Genomic DNA, 14,725 nt, shown 5'->3' with positions numbered 1-14,725 from the left:
TTTTTTCGTTATCCCAAAGATATCGTAAGTTTTTATAATTTACAAAAAGTAAGTAGTTTATGCTAGATTAACTTAATTAAACATAATCAAATGTAATTTTGTGAAAAAAGATAATATTTTTACATTGACTACGTTTACACGGTATCCTTAATTATGTTTTTTAGAGCAAAATAATAGACTATCGCATGAGGCATTATATCCTTTTTCAATCCTGGATTTTTCAAACGTTAACATAGCGGATGCTCACGTGACCGCGACACGGAGTGTCCCTACTGGTTATACTCTACTATAAACATAAGTATTCGCATGATGGAAGAAACAAGGTGTGCTATTGCGCAGGTATTCTACATTTTTGCTGGCCAATGAGAGAGCGACACTGAACTTAGCCATTTTGGGCAATTCAAATGCATATAATAAGGGAAGATTCATGCAAAGAAAGAATGATAATTACAATGAATAAATGTTACAAAAAAAATATATTTTTTTAATTTCAACAAAGAACATAAAATAATTAATCAATTAAAAAAAACATTTAATGTAATAATAAATAATAAAAAGAAATTTATATTTAATGTAGTAACTTTACTATTTGTAAATTTCAAAATTTTTTTATTGCGTTTTTTATTGTTCTTTGATTTTCTGCAGAAATTTGTTTATTGATGATTCTAATATGTAATTCTAATATTATCCTGCGAATAATATTCGTCGACAACTTGCTGTATTGCTGTAAAATAAATACATAACTTATGAATAAACTACATTTCCTCGCAAATGAGAAATTTCAATTCTTTTCTTCAAATTGACATATTTGACACTTTATCTAAAAATAACCTGAACGTTAGACATTCTTCAGATCCTGCACTAATATTACGACATTCAATTGATTTTGAGAGCAAAAATGAAATAAAAGGAGCTACAAAATTTCAAGCAGCAAATACAAATCATAATCTGTAATGACTATAACCCGTCATAGCTCAGTGATGGAATGGGGACAAAACAAGAAGTGCAAAAAGAAATAAAAATGTAGAGGCGAATACGCTACGTTTCTAGTGCTCTAGTTTCAGACGACATTGTCTTTGTCTTTTGTGATTAATGGCCCTGGTCCTCGTTGACGAGATAAACTTGACCAATTTCAGACACATGCGCGTCCAATGTAGCTTCAGTAACATACTAATCACTAGTAAATAGGAGAGCATTATATTAGGTGTAGTAAAAAGAAATCTATTATTTTTGCATGAAATTGAATGGAAAAATAATGGATTTTTTTTTACTACACCTAATACTTGTATTCATAGTCAAACCTTATATTTAAGGAAGCCTTAAGTACAAGGTCTGATTATGAACACAGGCATTAGTCGCTTAGGGTTGAAAATGTTAAAAATTTTAATTTATTTTACATATGTATACATATATATAAATATACAATATATTTCTATATATTTACATATGTAAAATATTAAAATTTTCAATTTTTGAAAAAAATTTTACATAAGCGACTAATGATCTCCTATTTACTAGTAACGATACGTTATTGAAGCTATATTGGACGCGCATGCGTCTGAAACCTGGCTCGTCTAATAGCTCTTGCACACCAGTGCGATGTGCGACATCCAGATTGTCTTCACTCGAGTGCATCTATGTATCATTTTATCCTTGTTGTTCACCGAAATGTTAAATGAGGATAAATAATACATGGCTGCAATAAATTTCCCTCCCCCCCATAATAAATTTCTGAACATAGTCCAATAAACATATAATTTTTTTGGTTTTACATTAGTTGCAAGCTGATCGCAAATTTGTTGCGACAGCCAATATGAAGTTGATTTCAAAATGCAAGCTCAGATTGACTGTCGCAATAAACTTCCTTAACACCGCAAATGTCGCTATGTCAACTGTAAGTTGACTTTGCTAAGTCAGACCTTTAAAGTCGACTCTAAGTCGACTTTGTACAAATATCCTTCTAATGTCGATTTTAGGACGTCTAGTGCGATTTACACTCACAAAGCTTAAATCATTTTGTTCTTGTTGTTTAATTATAGTTAACAAAGACAAGGATGAATGCTGCGTTGTGAGCATGAATCGGATTATAGCCTAGAATGGTTGACTTAAAGTCGATTTACAGTGCTGTTAAGGTTGCGATCAGCTTGCAACTAATGTAGAATCGATTATAGAGGTTGTAAGATGTTTTGTTACATATAAAAAAAAATCAAAAAATACAATATTTTTATAGTATATAAAAAGAGTATCAATCATGAAACTTTATCCTTAGAATGAAAACTGAAAAATGAAAATTTCAATGATAAATTGAAATTAATGGAGAAATTTTTCACTTTTCACTTTCCATCCTAGGGATAAAATTTCATGATTGATACCAAGATCACATTTTTCAATTAATTCTGCTTTTTGTGTAGCCATGCGCAACTCGACTCATTCTGTCGCATACGAGAAATGTTCAACTTCGTCCAACTTTTGCTGTCATGCTTTTGACGTCACGATACTTGGAAAAATTATATATATGCTTATTGGACTGTGTTCGGAAATTTATCCGGATGCACCCATGTATTATTTATCCTCATTTAACCTCGTTAAAATTTGATGAACAACAAGGATAAAATAATACATAGATGCATTTGAGAACAACCTGAATGTTGCGCGTTGCGTATCGCGCTGGTATGCAAGAACTATAATACCTCCAGCATATCAGCACGATGTTCGTCGCGCACGATATCTAATGAGTGTACAGCTTTACCGATGTTTTTATTTTAAAGATATATTGGGAAAAAGTTCGTGACGTTTTTCCCGCTAGATGGCATTAAATGCTCAGCAGTCGGCAACTACTAATCGCATCGGCAACACTAGACGTGCGTTTAAAAAGTGACATTTTAACCTTTGTTTTGAGCCGAAAAAAATTGAAATCAATGAAGTGGATCAAAAGTTTATTTTGAAAATGGAAATAAATAAGAAAAAAATTCACTACATTTTGCAGTATCATTACGATAAAGGCAAGAATGCTGCACAGTTGTGAAAAAATTTGCGCTATTTACGATAAAGATACTCTATCAAAATCAGCAGCACGGAAATGGTTCGTTCGCTTTCGTGCTGGAAATTTCGATATGAAGAATCGATATAAAGATGAACCTCGTTCCGGTCGACCAATCATTGAAAAATCCGAAATCATGATAAAAGTCGAGCGTGATAAGCATGTGAGCACTGTGGAGATTGCCAGGGAACTAGGCATCGACCACAAAACAGTTTTAAATCATTTACACAAAGCTGGATACAAAAAGAAACTCGATGTTTGGGTTCCTCACGAGTTGAGTGTTAGGAACATGATGGACCGAATTAACATTTGTGATACGCTACTGAAACGGAATGAAATTGAGCCATTTCTAAAAGAGAATGATAACTGATGAAAAATGGATCACCTACGACAATCCAACTAGAAAAAGATTGTGGATAAAGAAAGGAGAGAAGGCACAAAACCTGGATTGACGAGGAAGAAGGTGATGTTGTGTGTGTAGTGGAACTGGAAGGGAATCGTTCACTATGAGCTGTTATCGTCCAATCAAACAATTAATTCCGAACTCTATTGTGAACAATTGCAGAGATTACAAGCAATTGAGAGGAAGCGACCAGAATTAATCAATAGAAGAGGTGTCGTCTTCCATCACATCTTTGATGACTCGGCAAAAATTGCGAGAGCTTGGCTGGGAAGTTTTAATGCATCCACCGTATAGTCCTGATAGCACTCTCAGACTATTATTTGTTTAGGTCTCTGCAGAACTCTCTTAATAGTGTAAAGTTAGCTTCAAAAGAGGCCTGTGAAAATCACTTGAAGCAGTTTTCATCAGAAACCACAGAAGTTCTATTGCGATGGAATTATGGCTCTGTCCCAAAAATGGCAAAATATTATAGAAAATAATGGAGCATATTTGGTTTAAATAAATTGATTTCAATACTCTAAGAAAAACACTTTACTTTTAATAAAAAATCGCCACGAACTTTTTCCCATACCCAATATTCTTATTGGACAACAATACTGTTCCGATCCAGAAAAAGAGTCATGGTATGGTCTCATGGTGCAGAATTGGCGTAATGCGGAATTGGTGGAATGGTGGTCATTCCGCCGATTCCGCTGGTTTCTGTTGCGCAAATTTATTTCTTTTGCGGATTCCACCGATGTCTGCATGTGTGCGTGTACATATGTATACTTATAAAAATTAAACTCGTTAAGCTGGTTTAAATGGAGAAAACTCCTACAAGCACATGGTTAATTAACATGTTGAGGCATATTCGGATTCCTACCTAGGTGTTCTCCAGGTTATGTCATCTTTGTTTAACATTTGATAAATAATAAGAATGGAGTGATAATGGAATCTCAACATATATCTGAAGGCAATTAATTAAGTTTCCAAATAAATACGGAGGTCAATATGATCAGAACACGAATGTCGTATATATAGTATACAGAAAGGCGAAAATATAAATCAAAATCAAAATGGATACACAAAATGAAGTCGGGGCAATGCCCCTGTATGTATGTGTGATTTCCAATCCGCAGAAATTTAGTTTCCTATGTCCCATGGAGCGAAACTTGCAGATGCGCAATCAATGTAAGTCAATGACAAACGCCATTCTGGTGAATCTAATGAAAAACTGATCTACGGGAAGGCTTTTATGATTGGTCAACGCTAATTGCGCATTCCGGAAATTCCATGGGGTATAGGAAAACATATTTTAGCGGAATCGACGAATGAAGCCATGACCAATCACAAATGTTCCGCATCATGAGATCGCATTCTCACAGTACCACACACAACTATTATTACATTTATTTTTATAATTATTAAGGTACTTTTTCACGCTGCAGCCAGCAAAAGTGTTACGTGATGCCATTTTTTTGTAATTGCTGCATTTGCTGCGCATAAAAAGGAATAACGGCAATAGCATATGTATTAAAGTTTAACCTTAAATATGTGTCTTTTATTTGCTCGAAAATTAATATGGAAAACTTAAAACTTATGTGGCAACTGTCAGAACCGATTGTTCCACCTTTTGCTAAATTTTATCTGTGAGGTAAATCTAATCCACGTATGTGATTGGGAAATCTTGCTACTTACCCAACAGGTAAAATTTATCAAAAGATGGAACAACCGGCCCTTGCAGTTACAATTTGAACAACAATCATTTCGGATAATTATTTAGAATTTAGAATATCTCCATCACTTCAAATCTTAATAAAAATGTACTCATTGTATGTACTCGTTATAAATGTATTCAATTTTGACATTTTTTGCAAATATTACAGATTTTTTCAGCTTCGAATTCTTTGCTGCTTATTGCTTGTTGTTTCGGTTGAGCTTCAATGAGACGCGGCAAAATGTATTTTATGTCGGAAGTGCGTCATCTCATATAAAATTTTTAACCAGTAGTTACAAATTGCTACCGCAGCAAGCTGCGTATGAAAAGTCAGCTTAAGACTACGTTCCAAAACTTCCTCTCCAAGGAAGATTTCACTTTATACTATAGCATACATTACGTGTCTCTCTGAGGGGCCTCATCAACTCCCTTAACAACGTCGATATGTCGACTGTAAGTTGATTTTGCTAAGTTAGGCCTTGTAAGTTAGACCTTTGCTAAGTTAGATTGTAAGTCGACTTTGTACAGATGTCCTTCCAATGTCAACTTTAAGATCTCTAATGTGATTTAAGAGTTCCGCACAATAAAAGGAACAGAGAACAGAGAATAGAGAAAATAAGAATTTCCTATCAGAAACTGTGTAATTCCACAATACATGATTTCTAATAAGTTGAAATTCTTATTCTCTGTTCTCTGTTTCTTGTTCTTTTTATTGTGCGGAGCCTCTTACACTCACAAAGCTTAAGTGTGGAATCATTTCGTCCTTGTTGTTTAACTATAGTTAAACAAGGATGAACGCTGTTCATGAGCGTTGTGGGCATGAATCGGACTACAGCCTAGAATGATTGACTTAAAGTTGGTTTACAGTCGTCTTTAAAGTGGGACATTGTATGATTTAGAAACGTCTCCAAGTCGTCTAGTCGACTTACGGACGTCCATTTTTCAGACATCTAGAAGCTATAGTCGACTCAGAGTCGACTTAGAATCGACTTTGTGCTGTTAGGACAGTGCTGATTAACCTAATTGGTCGATTGAATGTTAACAGTGATTGGTCAATTCTGCTGAACAAAAGCAATTGATCAGTTTCAATGACTACATTTATATGGCATTCTTAATTGAATTTAATAACATCCATAGTTATAAAACTGGCCAATCACAGTCGATCCATTCCTCTAAAAAACCGCTATGATTAATCAATTTCATAACTAAATGTTATTAAACCCGATTAATCGTGCTGTGTAAATAACTACATTTATACGGCACTCTTAGGGTTGGTTGTTCCATCTTTTGGTAAATTTTATCTGTTGGGTAAATAACAAAATTATCCAATCATATGCGCGGATTACCAGATTTTTCTCACAGATAAAATTTATCAAAAGATGGAACAATCGATCCTGGGTAATTTTGTTACTTATCCAACAGGTAAAATTTTTTGTTCGTTTTGTCTTTCGGGAGCTATTCGGGATCACTCCGAACAAACCCAGAGTATTTGAAATGTAGAATTCACATTATATACGACGATTTATCATACAACATCCGACATTCATCGTAACAATGTTATTGGTGTATTCTTTTAGATCATCCAATCAGCATTTTAAATCTGGAAGAACATCAAGCAGCGAGCGCTCACTCAACTTAAGTCCGCTGAACACAACCAATAGATGCATTCACTACTACAACTGTTACTTACTGAGCGCTCAATGAGCTCTTGTATCTATTTTTAGTTCTTTCTAGAATTTTGATCTATTTTTAGTTCTAACGGAATATATCAATCAGTACTGAATACACCCAATGTCAGATGTCATATGACGGATGTCGTACGTAGTGTAAATCCTATATTTTGAGTACACTGGAGTTCATTCAGTGCAATCCCGAGCAGATCCCGAAAGACAAAACGAACAATACTTTTACCAAAGAACAATCGGGCTTTAGGGCTGCCGCACACAAAATTCCGCAACCGTGAGGCCGGAATCAAACTATGCATTGAAGATTGAGACTACGCATTAAAGAATGAAAGATTGAAGATTAAAGATTAAAATTTTACCAATAAGGACAAAGAAGTTTTGACTTTTTTTGTTCTGATTAGTCAAACTTTAATCTTTCAATCTTCAATCTTTCATTCTTTAATGCGTAGTCTGATTTCGATCTAAGGGCGAAACCAATCACAATCGCAGGAAAGAAACCAGAGTAATGACACTAATGACTACAGAATTGTGATTGGTCGCGCTGTTCCGTTCCGTTGTAAATTTCCGTTCATAGGACGGCATCCTAAGGGTACGATTACATGGAGCGCGAAAATGCGAAAACGCGGAAGACAAAATTAACTTTACTAAATTTCCCATCTTTCCGCGCGTTCCGTTTGTTTTTATCTCCTAATATTATATGGAGCGCGGTTTCGCGCTCCATATAATAATTCCGCGAGGTTAATTCTTTTAAGTATTTACTTATATCATGCACACAGGCAGGCATCAGCGGAATCCGCAAAAAAAAAAAAATTTGTGCAACAGAAAACAGTGGAATCGGCGAAATGAAGCCAATCATGAGTGTTCCGCCAATTCCGCACCATGGGATCCTAATAGCATTTTCCACTGGAAAAAACTGGTGCAACACTAGTGTGCACTGAATGCAATTGTTGTTTCACTATGAAAACAGTTCAGTGTTTACTGTTCCACTGACAAAACTGGTGCAAAAAGCTTGTATTGAGTTTAATTTTTGCTCCACTGTCTTTGAAGTCAGTGAAGAATGCAAGTTGAGAGTATTCGTGTTATGGTATGATATTACATTATTATAATTAATGTCATAACAACACAACAAACGAGAACGGATTAAAATAGAAATTTTTTTCTATCCGAATGCGTATTTTAAATAGCGAATACTTTTTTTTGAATTTAATTGGATTCAATTAGATTCAATTAGATTCAATTGGATTCAATCAGATTCAATTGGACGCAATTGAATTGAAAAACCGCATTTCCTATTCCTATAAAATTTTGAACAGTATTCACAATTGTGTTTGTGTGCAGGAAAAAGCTAATATTATTTTTAGATTGAAAGACATAGAGATATGTTCCATGCAATTCCTATAAATGAATAAAAATGCATTCAGGATTGAAAAGCATTTTAACATTCGTGAATTAATATTTCTGAAAATCTGAATCCATTTTAATTCATTTCAATCTATTCTCTTTTTTTGGGATGAACATGTGTTAGTTTCAATGTTTCTAATAATAGCTACCCAATGACAACATTTTGACGTTTAAAATTCTTGAAATGTAATTTTAAAAAATAAATGAATCAGAATATTGTAAAATATTAAGTAATAAAATATTAAGTAATTTGAGTTCAAACATAGTTATATATATTTTTAGAGGTGTTATAAAAACGGATATATTATAATATTGTAAAAAATTTACTGGACACAACAGCGTCAGAGCTGTGTAACTCAGTGAAAGAACGAAAAATCTATCAATCGGAGGAGAGAACAGGGATTGAGATGAGGAACACTCTGTTTTTCTTTATTGTTATCAATTGTTTACAATATGTTCCATTGAATCGCATTAAATCTGCACTATTATTCCAGTTTTCATTTAAACCTAGCACGGCGCTAGTGCATCAGTTTTCCTAATAGAAAATGCTATAAGACGTAAACTTAAGCCGAACCAATCAAGATATTGCTTTAGATTTACTGCTTTATCTAACAGAAATGGAAATAAGAATAAACTTATCTATAACCTTGCAATAAGGCGAATTTCAAATTGAAATTTGCCTTATGGATAAGTTTATTGCTGTTTCTATTTTCGTTAGAGTACGTAGATCTAAATCACTATCTTAATTGACTCATTGGTTTAAGTTTACGTCTGAAGGTTACAGAAATTTTGTATGCGGCAGCTTTTAATCGGATTAATAACATCAGTAGTTATAAAACTGGCCAATCAATTGTTTCGTTTTTCCAGGAAACAACTATGATTGGTCAATTTTATACTACGGATGTTATTAAATCTGATTAGTCTTAGATTAAATCTGAAACATGCCATCATGGAGTAATAAGAAAAAGATTAAACTCGAAGTCTGAAAATAGGCTCGATACACGATGTAGAAAGAAAAATAAATTCAGCAAATGTGATTTTAGTGCCACGTCTTGCGGAAAACTTATTCGAAAAACTTATATTCCATTAGATCTAAAAATATAGACCAAACAGGTACAAGAACTCACTGAGCGCTCAGTGAACAGTCGTGCTTCTAATGTAATCAATAATTATATTTACATGGCATCTTTAATCGGCTTTAATAACATCTGTAGTTATGAAACTGGCCAATCATAATCAATTCTTCTAAGTAACAACTATGATTGGCCAAATCGGAGAGAGACAGTTGGGTCCCTTTCTTTGTAAATTATAGATTTTTTTAATGTAATGAACATGGGCATTAAATTTCATGGATAATTTAATGAAAATAAACTAAAACACTCAATTTTCAATTAGTGTTTTTCAATACATTTAAATTTTCAGTTACTACAAATTTAAACATTAACGTAACATAAATAATCTTTTCAGTAACAGAAAATTTAAATTTTATTTATTGATGAATATTAAAGATTAATAAAATTTTAAAATATTTCTAATAATGTACAATTAAACTTGTTAAAAGGCAAGAAACAAAATCTCTGTGAAAAAAAATCTCAGTCAAATGCATCATTATACATGCAAAAATAATACATCTTACAATGTTTACAATGTAGCGGCTATCTATGCGAGTTTAAACTATAATTTCAAGTGTACATGCATTAACATGTCAAAAAATAAAACTTCGACTAAATATAGCATAAAACGACGCAATAGCTCCGACGAAGTATGTCTTGAAGCGTAATTAAATAGAAACATCGTATAATAAAGTAAGCGGAAAGGTATCGCGACGATCAGCATACGCTTTGCGTAATATTCTAACTAATCGCTTATAACATATCTATAATTGTGTTAAAACGTATTTAATCGTGATAATTAACGTGATAATTAACGTGATTTATAATGATAAGAAAAATTTCAACTAAAATAACATTTTTGGATAGTAGGCACGATGCGGCAAAACACATAGGATCGCCATGCCAGGCTGTGCTAGGTAACGAAATGCTATTTTCCTCTCCCTGCGCGCCATCGCTATCATCGCTCGAGTGTGGACCGTCCTACGAATTCGCGCGGCGTGGCTTAATCGCATATTGACTTAGATGTTTCCTTTTCTAATTCGAAAACTACAGCGAGTATCTCAAAATAGTATAAGAATTTTTTGTTCCATTTGATTCATTCTCCCCAATGTGGCTCCAATCTATCTTAAAAGACATCCTGTATATATACATTATTATCCATAGTGTAACTAATAATTCACATTCAATACTTGAATTTTTATCATAAATCTTATGTTAGGTGTTTGCCGCATCGTATTTGTTATTTGACGCGTCTCGCGATGACATTATCAATGTAATTTAATACAAAAATGTGATTTCAAAAGCGTCGATGGCTTCATTAGATAGCGTAATCAAAGATTTTTCAAGGACATGCCGCGACAAGTCACAACATGTCACGGCATGTTTCGCGATGACGTCATCAATGCGATTTGATATAAATGCGACGTTACTAAATAGTGTACTAAATAGTGTCACGTGATTTTTCACGAATTCGACATGATACGACATGTCACAACATGTTCGAGCGGTGACATCATCAATGTAATGTGATACAAATGTCATGTGACCAAGTGAATGGTATAAAATTAGAAGATTTAGACGCACCGCGTCATTAGTCAATGCAAGCGATAACATGGAGCGCGATTTGATAGAACAAGCAACCCAACTGAATACTAAGAAGAGTATGTCGTATGGAAACAATGAGCTCATAATATCTTTGAAAAAGCAGAATCATGCCAAACGCCCGCAATTATCGATCAACAAGAGACAATCAGTGATCACATATATCGCGAAACTCGAGAGTTTGAAAGTTTCGATGCGTGGATGATTCGTGCATGTGGATGCCAGATACTTCGATGGCGCGAGATTGAAACAGCGTTCGAGAATCGTATATTGGTACGGTACGGTGATAAACTCATATCGAGCCGTGACGGTTTTTAGAAGATGCTAGCAATGTAATGCTCGAGTGAGTGCGAGACATTGTAAAAAAACATGGTAGTGTAAAAGTGAACACCGCGTTCAACAGCGAATTCGCGACGAAGGATAAACATGCTAAAGAGCATAATTACAAAGAACAGCGAGATACTATATATCGATGCACTGATATGCGCGAGTGGTACGAGCGATACGTCGTCGAGCCTACCCTAGCATCGTTCGAAAAGTTCCAGGAACACGACAGCGGGTGGGTATTGTCGCGAATTCTCAATTTGTGGTAGTGAATGTGAATATGCGCTGCCAACAAACCTAATATAATATGAGATATATAATAATATGAGAAAAGTTATGTTTTCTTGGCAGCACTGGTCGTAGAAAGTGTAAACAATCTTGCAAAAAGATTAGTTAAAAAGAATCCATTGCAAGATAAAATGAGTAGAGACCCTATAGTGTAACAGAGATTCACGAAGTATCACGTGATCGATATACTTTTTTGATTAGCTGGAGTAATTCATATTTCTTCTATCCATATTGAATTTATTAAAAAAAGATAAAAGTCGATATATTCAACATCGACTTTTATCGACTGTTGTGGAATAAAATTAGTAAACTCATCCTTCAATGTTTTGTGAATATTTATCTATTTATTCTATGCTTAGAATTTACATTCATCATTATCACGTCAATGCACGAATTGCGTCGCACATCGCTAATAACAGTGTTATGAAATCACACGGTGTGAAATAGGACTGTGTGTAGACAATATAGTCATTGAATCAATTAGTGATATTCCGCATTTTCTCATGACACAAGTTTTGTGTGCTATGTACTTCAAAGATGCATCCAGGATAAATATAATTTAAACACTAGTAACTTTATTAATAATTTGCTTATTAAAATGAAATATAATTCATCAAATTATAAAAACACATCACTGTTGTAATATTTAATGTTTTATTGGACAAATTAGTTCGGTCCATTTCCCTAAAGATGGCTCCAGCTGTTGTGAATGGTTTATAGTGACAGCTGATTTTGGCGGTTTCAGAGAGGTTAAATATCATCTGCTAATAATATTCAATTTATATCGCTTTGAGTTTCATACAAAAATCTTGATTTTTACTGTGTTTGAAATGTCGAATTTTGTGTTAACTAAGCAGCATTTGCGGGAGGTTTTGATTTTCTGCTTTAATTGGAAGAAAAGTGCGGCTGAAGCCCATCGAATGCTTGTCCAAGTTTATGGTGACACTCCTCCAACTTATAAATCATGTAGGGAATGATTTCGACGTTTCGAGATGGAAATTTCAGCATTGAAAACAAGCCTCGCTTTGGACAACCAAAAAAATTCGAAGACAAAGAATTAGAAGCATTATTCGAAGAAGATCAGAGTTAAACGCAAGAGGAGCTTGTAGAATCATTGGGGGTAATAAGCTGTTTCTGATTGAGACTTGTTTCTGAGAGAGAGAAATGATTCAAAAACAAGGAAATGAGTGCTTTATGAACTGAAACCGAGAGACGTTGAAAGGCGATTTTTCACTTGCGAACAGCTGATTTAAAGACAACAGAGAAAAGGTTTTTTGCATCGGATTGTGACTGGAGATGAGAAGTGGATATTCTAAGACAATCCCAAGAAGAAAAAATACTACACTATGCCCGGTCAATCGACCTCAACATCAACACCACGGCCGAACATTCATGGTTCGAAGATCATCCGTATCTGGGACCAAAAGAGTCTTGTTTACTATGAGCTGCTGAAACCTGGCAATTCCATTACGGATGATCGGTATCGGTTACAATTGATTCGTTTGAGCCTTGCATTGCGAGAAAAACGACCGGAATACGAGCAAAGACATGATAAAGTTATTCTTCTTCATGATAACGTTCGGCCTCATGTCGCTAAAGTCGTAAAAAAATATTTAAAAACATTCAAATAGGATGTTTTACCGCACCCGCTGTATTCTCTGGATATTGCTCCTTCTCACTACTGTTTCGAAGGATATAACAAGTCACAAGTTCACTTCTTTCGCAAAAATCGAAAATTGGCTCCAAAATTGGATCGCCTCCAAAGACGAGTCATTTTTTCGAGATGGAATTCGAAAATTGCCTGATAGATGGGAAAAAGTAGTAGGCAGCGATGGACAATATTTTAATTGATCTATTCATTCATTTTGTTTTGAAATAAATGCAAAAAACCGACCGAACTAATTTGTACTCCCAATATAATATTTAATATAATATTATATAATATTTACAATCTCATAACAATTTTTTGAACTGTTTTAATGTATTTATTATTATTTTTCCGCATCGTGTGAACGTAGCACACAAAACTTGCGTGATGGAGAAGTGCGGAAAAGGGCGCACATAATGCATTTTTTGATCTTGATATCTGTATTTATACACTCAAATCATCATTTTGCTTTATTCGTCTCAACATTATGCAATTCCATCATATCAACCAGCATCAAATTATTTTAACCTCTCAAAATACGACGGTATATTATGATGCACTTTCTATTCCGCAACATCAAATGCGGAATAGCGCTGATTTGCTCCAATGACGCATTCCCTATTCCGCAGTGTTCTTTATTCCTATTTCACACTGTGTGATTTCACTCTTATTACAACGATATACGGCGCAATTCGTTGGCATGGTTATGATGGATATAAATTCTGTACATAAAGTACGCAACATTCAATGCAAAACATGAAATAAATATTCACAAAACATTGAAAGAGTTTATTAACTTCATTACCACAGCAATTGACAGGAGTGGCTTCAACGCTTTTATCTCTGAAATTCTACAGTATGCGTAACATAAATTATAGCATGATAGCGCGCTAACATCGCTGTAAGCGAATTCTGAATACTAATGTTGAGTATATCCAATTCATTGAGCGGTCCAATTCATGTTGAGAACGCTCATGAGTATCGTTTGTCTTCGTTTAACATTTATAAACAAGGATGAAATAATTTTTAAACGTTGCGAGCGTGAATCGGACCGCGGTTTCTCTGTTAGGGTGCGTCTCGATGAAGAAAGAAATAACGGAACGAACGAAAGCAAGGTGGGAATTAACCAATTAGAATGATTCTGTTCCGCTTTTTCACACTCGGACTCCCCATAGTAAACCAATTCTTTCGCAGCCATAGCGGAATTGAATGGAATATGGTTGAGAAATCCAACATTGTGGATTAAATATGGATTTAAAACATTTGTGCCCGATATTGGAACGATTTTCCACTCGCGCGGGGAAGACAAAAATAAATGTAAGTTTATCTATATTTTCTATGCGTATGTGCTGTGTATTTACATATATATGAACGAAGCATGTTTTAAGGTTAAATTGTCACGTTTCTCAAATTATCTGTCAAGATGCAAAATACATGTGAATGCTAATAAGTGCTTGTTACAAAAACGTTCATCTCATCACTATCATCGCACTATCTGTCAGTGTCGCTAATTTCAACGACATGAT

The 14,725-nt window shown here is 34.4% G+C and overlaps 1 pseudogene; it reads left to right on the top strand.

The window, feature by feature from the left end:
* Nucleotides 1-3,113: 3,113 nt before the first annotated feature.
* On the top strand, nt 3,114-3,429 carry LOC105620454 (annotated as a pseudogene).
* Nucleotides 3,430-14,725: the final 11,296 nt, after the last annotated feature.

Source organism: Atta cephalotes, assembly GCF_000143395.1.
Source record: "Atta cephalotes unplaced genomic scaffold scaffold00026, whole genome shotgun sequence".
In the NCBI taxonomy this organism is placed as follows: domain Eukaryota; kingdom Metazoa; phylum Arthropoda; class Insecta; order Hymenoptera; family Formicidae; genus Atta; species Atta cephalotes.
Note: the sequence above shows the minus strand (reverse complement) of the source record. Positions and strands in the feature narration are given on the sequence as shown.